The following is a 7,423-nucleotide window of genomic DNA, read 5'->3' as shown; positions in this document are numbered from 1 at the left end:
TTCCCTTCTCCCCACGACCCATCTATCAAGGGGAAGGGGGAGGGGGGAGAAAACGAGGCATTCTGACACTTACTTGGACGAGTGGGAAAGAGGGAGAAAATGGGTACATCTCTCTCTCTCTCTCTCTCTCTCTCTCTCTCTCTCTCTCTCTCTCTCTCTCTCTCTCTCTCTCTCTCTCTGACTTTTCCAGCTATCGCGATACTTTCTTGCGTTACTATAATAACTTAGAGGGTCGTGTTGAATGCTGGAGGAGAAGGAGGAGGAGAAGGAGAAGAAGGAGGAGGAGAGAGAGGAGACAAGGGAAGAGGGTGAAGAGGTAATGGAAGGAGAGGAGATAAAGAAAAGGAAGATGACGAAGAAGAACAGGAGGAGAAGGAGGAGGAGGAGGAGGAGGAGGACCTAGACAGGGAGGGATGTGGTGTTTGTGGTGGTGGACAGGAGGAGGAAGAGGGGGAGGAGGAGGAGGAGGAGTAGGAGAAAGAGGAGGGAGATGGGTGGGCAGAATAGGATGGGCATAGTAGTGGTGGGAGTAGGAGGAGGAGGAGGAGGAGGAGGAGGAGGGGTGGGGGGCAGGATGGGTAGGGTGGTGGTGGTGAAGAAGGGGAGGAGGAGTAGGAGGAGGAGGAGGAGCAGGAGGAGGAGGAGGGCGGGTACAGGGTAGGGTCGGGATGGTAGTGGTGGTGGTAGCGGTGGTGGTGGTGGTGACTAGTGATAGTAGAGTTGGTCAGGCAGTGTAGTGTGCTCAGTGGAGGAGGGAGGAGGTGATGCCCTCATAATCCTCAGCGTCAGTGGGAGTGTCCAAGGATCATCTCCTGGTCTCACCTCCCTTTGTTTCCCGTGGATCTCCTTACAGAAACATCGGTCCGCGCAGCAAGCCAAGCCACCGCACCTCTTTACTTACGAGTGAGTTAAAATCCATTGCCTCACTCACAATTATCACTATTAACACTGTACTTATAATTCCCTCCGTTGGTATAATAGTGTCAGTCCAATTTGATGCTTATTTTTACATCCCTGCATCGACATCTGTGTGTCCGTGTGTCTGTTTGTCTCTGTCCCCACTGTTTGGCGCGTCTTTTGTTTCGTGTTTGTTTTCATTTTCGCGAGCCGGGTTGTGGGTTGTATGAGAAGGCGTCTGCTGCTGCTGCTGCTGCTGCTGCTGCTGCCCTGCCTGTCTACTTCCCACCCACACCACTTTCTCTAGTCTCCTAAACTGTCTAATTGTGATGCTCTCTCTCTTCTAGTCTTATCGTGGCATTCTCTCTCTCTCTCTCTCTCTCTCTCTCTCTCTCTCTCTCTCTCTCTCTCTCTCTCTCTCTCTCTCTCTCTCTCTCTCTCTTGTGATTTACGGTTCTCTCACCTCTGTGAGAAGCAAACTTCCTCCTCCTCATTCTTTTCCTACTCCCCTTGAGTAAACGCAGAACAGTCCTGGCCGAGAGACGGTCTCGTGTGTGTGAGTGAGTGTGTGTGTGTGTGTGTGTGTGTGTGTGTGTGTGTGTGTGATTTTTTTTTTTTCATGTATTGATGTGCTCTCAAATAAACTGGATTTCTTTGCGAGGGTGTAGCAAGACAGTTGGCTTCCGTGTGTGTGTGTGTGTGTTTAGCAGCAGTAACAGTAGTAGTAGTAGTAGTTGTTGTTGTTATTGTTGTTGTTGCTGTTGTTCCAGTATCAATAGTAGTTAAAGTAGTAGTGATAAAAATTGTTAATGTCTATCGTTATTGTCGTAGCAGTTATTGTTGCTATAGGGACAGCAGCCGCAGTCCTGGAAAGTCTTTGAAACACTATGGAAGAAATAAAATATCCATGTAATAAATCATTCAATAGCCAGGCGCCGAGTGTCTGCAGCGGGTGTCCGTGACGGGGTCATTCAGGGCGGTAGGCGGCGCCCCGCGAGAGAACGGACATCTGGGAAAACATATTAGGATGATTGTGACCACAGCAAGCTCAGATAACAGGGATTTAGGTCGTGGTTATATTAGCAACAACTGGTGTTAGCGGTGATGGCGGTGGTGGTGGTAGTGGTGGCTGCTGCTCTTCCAGAAGTGGGGTTGGTGTCCTCAGCTTCACCATATACCATTTTTTTTTTTTTCATATGGTTTATTTTTCATTATTCTTCGACTGGTGATCGGGGTTTGAAGGTGCGACATATGAGGTGCATCAAGTTTCATCTATGTTGCATCTTTTTATTCTTTATTAGCATTTTTATTGTTATTATGGTTATTTATTTATTCATTTATTTTTATCTGTTTTCTTTCTTTCTTTCGTTCTGTATTTATTTATTTATTCATTATTTCTTTGTGTAATAAGCAAACTAGGTGTTGTATTTTCCGTAACAATGACAAAACTCGTGACCTTTCGCCGTGACGTGTCTGAGATCCCGTCTCTCCACCGCTACATTACTGACACAGCGTACAATGCGCGACACTAAGTAAAATTCTCTGTACTACATGATTTTGAAGCATGACCACTATAATAAGCCTGTACGACCAATTATACCCAGATTCATTCAAGTCTGTTTTCATGGGTGTAACACAGCATATCACACCCCAATGCTGCTGCCGTAAGGGAAGGCAACCACAGCAATTTGTCATAATCAGTTTGCCTAAATGAAAGTAATCTTCTTTTGGTCTAAGCAGATTGCAAGGGATTCTTTTTTGTCCACAAAAGGACGCAGAGTACTCCAGGAAAACCGGTTATTTGTCCTGGAAATGTCTTGGAAAACGCTTCTTTTTGTTAGAGTTCTGTAGGAATCTGAAGTATGTAGTAGTAGTATGAGCAGCAGTAATAGTAGTAGTAGCAGTAGTAATAGTAGTAGTAGTAGTAGTAGTATAGTAGTAATGGTAGTAGTAGAAGTAATAGTAGTAGTAGCAGTAGTAATGGTAGTAGTAGTAGTAGTAGTAGTAGTAGTAGCAGTTGTTGTTGTTATTATTGTTGTTGTTGTTGTTGTTGTTGTTGTTGTTGTTGTTGTTGTTGTTGTTGTTGCTGTTGTTGTATCAGCAGCAACAATTGCAGTAGCATTATTAGCAGCAGCAGCAACAGCAAAAGCAGCAACACCAGCAGTAGTAGTAATAGTAGCAGCAGTAGCAGTAGTAGTAGAAGAAACAGGTCTAGCAACTGCAGAAGCAGAAACACCAGTAGTAGTAGTAGTAGTAGTAGTAGTAGTAGTAGTAGTAGAAGTAGTAGTAGTAGTAGTAGTAGTAGTAGCAGCAGCAGCAGCAGCAGTAGCAGTAGTAGCAGTAGTAGTAGTAGTAATAGCAGTAGTATTAGTAGTAGTAATAGTAGTAGCAGCAGTAGTAGTAGCAGCAGCAGCAACAACAACAGCAGTGGCAGTAGTAGTAAATTACTAGTCCGCATACATTGAATTCTTAGCTGCATTGTGTCTTTTCCTACTTCCTTTTTGTCAACGTTGATTTATCAGTTCCCTCTATGACCATGTACCTAATTCTCATCCTTTTGTTACGCCTCTCTCTCTCTCTCTCTCTCTCTCTCTCTCTCTCTCTCTCTCTCTCTCTCTCTCTCTCCTCTCTCTCTCTCTCTCTCTCTCTCCTCTCTCTCTCTCTCACCTATCACTGTCGCATTATTGTTATTGTTATGAAGATTACCTGTACGAGGTGTGATGGAGGAGGAGGAGGAGACGGAGGAGGAGGAGGAGGAGGAGGAGGAGGAGGAGGAGGAGGGAAGACGTGGGATTTAAGAAGGTTTAACGTTGACCTTGAATGTTAGAAGAGAGGGAGGGACAGAGGAGGAGGAGGAAGAGAAAGAGGAGGAGAAATGATCACGGGGACAGAGGAGAAGGAAAAGGAGGAGTATGAGGAGGAGGAGGAGGAGGAGGAGGAGGAGGAGGAGGAGGAGGAGGAGGAGGAGGAGGCTGGTAAGGAATCAATGTATTATGCAGATCTTGTCATGTGCAATTGGGAAGGCCACCTGATGCACCTGTGTGTGTGTGTGTGTGTGTGTGTGTGTGTGTGTGTGTGTGTGTGTGTGTGTGTGTGTGTGTGGGTTATATATTGGTTATTCGTGTGTGAAAGTATTGTATGTGCGTTATGTGTGTGCTAATGTGCCGTGGTGCTATTATTATTATTATCATTATTAGTATTATTATTATTATTATTATTATTATTATTATTATCATTATTATTGTTATCATCATTATCATCATCATCATCATCATCGTTCTAGTTGCTTCTGTTTTTTTTTGTTTTGTTGATTTTCTTGTTAACACACACACACACACACACACACACACACACACACACACACACACACACACACATTCACCCAATTTCTGATTTTCCTTGCGTCCGCCTTCCCTCCTTCCTTCCCTCCCTTCTCTCTGCCCCTGCCCTATATCTTATCTCTCTCCCTCTCCCTCTGTCCCTCCCTCTCCTCTCCCTCGCCTCCCTTTCACCCGCGGCGCCAGGGACGGATTACTGAAGTCCTAGATCGTGGCCTGGGATTACGCACGCACACACACACACACACACACACACACACACACACACACACACACACGCTGTGATGTTTGCATAAATGATGTAATCTGTGCCTGTATGTCAGAGAGTAGAGAGAGGAGAGAGAGAGAGAGAGAGAGAGAGAGAGAGAGAGAGAGAGAGAGAGAGAGAGAGAAATCAGACAAACGGTCAGGTTGGACAGGTAAGAAGTTACCTGGAGGGAGGGAGGGAAGGAGGAGGAGGGAGGAAGAGAAGTAGGGAGATGGAGGGAGGGAAGTGGAAGGGGAGAGAGGGAAGGGAAGGAAGGGAGGACATCATTTCTAAATTCACCACCACCATCACCATCACCGCCGCCACCACTATATAAAACACTCAGGGCTTCTGCTCTGCCCTTCCCCCACTAAATGCACACCTCCAACAGCCCCCCACCGTCCATTTCACCCCCCTTTCGCCCCTTCACAGACGTGCCCTGCCATCACAAGAGTGCCTTCCCCTCTCCCCCCGCATCTCTGACCAATAGGAGCAGGCCTGGCAATACGTCGTGGCTATGTGATTGGCCAGGCACGAGCCAGTACTGGGAGGGTTCGAGTGGGTACGAATCACATGTTAAGACAGACGGCGGTGTGTGATTGGGGTGAGCAAAGCCTTGGCTACAACTACTGCTGCTCTCTTCAACCTCGCGTCACTCTGCATCAGTTTTAATCTAGAGCAATTCCAGTCCACAACAGTTCCAATCTACAATAATTTTAATCTACAACAGTTTTAATTTACAACATTTCCAATCTACAACAATTACAATCTACAACAATTCCAGTCTTCAGTCTTCAACAGTTTCAGTCTACAACAATTCCAATCTACAACAGTTCCAGTCTACAACAATTCCAGTCTACAACAATTCCAATCTTCAACAGTTTCAGTCTACAACAATTCCAATCTTCAACAGTTCCAGTCTACAACATTTCCATTCTACAACAATTCCAATCTACAACATTTCCATTCTACAACAATTCCAATCTACAACAATTGCAGTCTACATCAGTTCCAATCCACGAGTACAACAATTTCAATCTACAGTACTTCCAGTCTGTAGCAATTTCAATCTACAACTTCATTTCAACCTGCAGCCTTCCAAACTACAACAATTCCAGTCTAACAACTTCATTCCAGTCAACAACAACTCCAGCCTACAATCATTCCGATCCGTAATTTCATTCACATCTACAACCTCTTTCCAGTTCGCTTCGTTCCAATCTCCAACAATTGCTACTTTCATTAACTTCATTATATATCACTCTAAAAATTCTTATGCTCGATCTTTTCCGTTTTCTTTTTTTTTTTTTTGAGGGTGTGGTACTTTTTCTTATTATACTTAACTGTGTTTATTATCATTTTTATATTTCTCTTTCTTGCCATTCCTTCCTTCTTCCCCTTCTTTCTCCCTTTTTTCCTTCCTTCCTTGCTTGATTCCTTGCTTTCTCTCTTTTGTCCTTGCAACAAGACCAACAAGCTAGCAACGAGCCACACACACACAACACACACACACACACACACACACACACACACACACACACACACACACACACACACACACAGACAGACAAAACACACACACACAGACAAAACACACACGGCACAAAAAAAATGCATGCCATTCTTCTTTTGAGCTTCTCACGGCCAAGAGAGAGAGAGAGAGAGAGAGAGAGAGAGAGAGAGTGTGTGTGTGTGTGTGTGTGTGTGTGTGTGTGTGTGTGTGTGTGTCCCGCCCAGGGCATAACAATAAAATACTACTCCGCTGGTTTTTAAGGTTCCTGGTTCGGCTTCTACCTGGTAAAGGGTATCTGATGCAGTCTTGCGGTGTAGCGTCAGGAGGTATCGGGACCCGTCAGCAGGTGTCTGGCGGTATCAGGGGACGTGTCAGGAAAGTGTCAACGAGTACCAGGAGACGTCAGGAGGTATCGGGAGACATGTTAGGAAAGTGGCAGCAAGTATCAGGGAATGTCAGTAAGTGTCAGTAATTAATGTGTCAGGATGGAAGAAAGTGTCAGACGTCAGGAATTGATTGGGGAATTTTATGCCAGTCAGGAATGCGACAGGTGTCAGGAAATGCTAGGAATGGTATCAGGTATTAGGGAAAGATGTCGCAGGGTGTCAGGTAGATGCTAGAAAGTGTCAGGAGCATTGGAGAGTGTCAGGAAGCTTTCAGGAGAGACTGATAAGCATATGAGAGATTGAAACGTATCAGGAGAGATGAGTCAGAACATCAGGGATTAGGAAAATGTGTCAAGAGATGTCAGGGAGAATCTGGCAACTGTTTCAAGGTCTGGAGAGTATGAGGTGTTATGATAAACGAGTAATAGTACCAGTAATTAGGGATTAGGTATCAGGACCATATAAAAAGTATCAGAAGGTATCAGAAGTACAGTGAAGAGCTTAGAGGCGTATCAGCCAGTACCAGGCAGCGTCAGGAGGGGTAAGTAAGCATCAGGAATATCATTGTGAGGAGCTGGAAAGAGTAAAAAGGGTGTGTGACTTGAGGCAGAGAAGAATGAGTGTTTTAAGAGTGTCAGGGTGTTAAAGGGTGAGCTGAGGTTAGGGTTAAGGGTGAAAGTGAAAGTTTTGAAGGGTGGGCAGTAAAGGGGCGTGGCCATGAGGGCGAGGGCGTGGCTGTAAGGGTGAAAAGAGTCCTGCAAAATAGGGAAAAGGAAAAAGGCAATTCGCCATATAAAGAAATGGTTGTTATCATCTTCCGTCTCTTCTTATTTACCCTTCTTTTTTATGTCTATCCTTTTCTTTTATTTTTGTCTTTCCATGCATTATTCACTTCTTTTTTTTTTTTGTTCTTTTACTTTTCTCCCTCTTATTATTTTTCTTGCTGTACTTCCCTCCCTCCTTGCCTTCGTTTCTTTCTCCTTTTCCCCTTCCTTTTCTTTTCTTTTCCATCATTTATCCCTTATCTCTCTCTTCTCCGTAG

The 7,423-nt window shown here is 44.8% G+C and overlaps 1 protein-coding gene across 1 annotated transcript in view; it reads left to right on the top strand.

The window, feature by feature from the left end:
* The first annotated feature begins 719 nt into the window (after positions 1-719).
* LOC135105025 (neuronal acetylcholine receptor subunit alpha-2-like) overlaps positions 720-7,423 on the top strand; it is a 41,197-nt gene continuing 34,493 nt past the window's right edge. The window contains exon 1 of the mRNA XM_064012917.1: positions 720-903. The gene's annotated coding sequence lies outside the window, so the exon portion shown is untranslated. The remainder of the gene's footprint in view (positions 904-7,423) is intronic.

This window comes from Scylla paramamosain, chromosome 11 (assembly GCF_035594125.1).
Source record: "Scylla paramamosain isolate STU-SP2022 chromosome 11, ASM3559412v1, whole genome shotgun sequence".
Lineage (NCBI taxonomy): Eukaryota > Metazoa > Arthropoda > Malacostraca > Decapoda > Portunidae > Scylla > Scylla paramamosain.
This window is presented reverse-complemented; position numbering and strand designations above follow the sequence as displayed.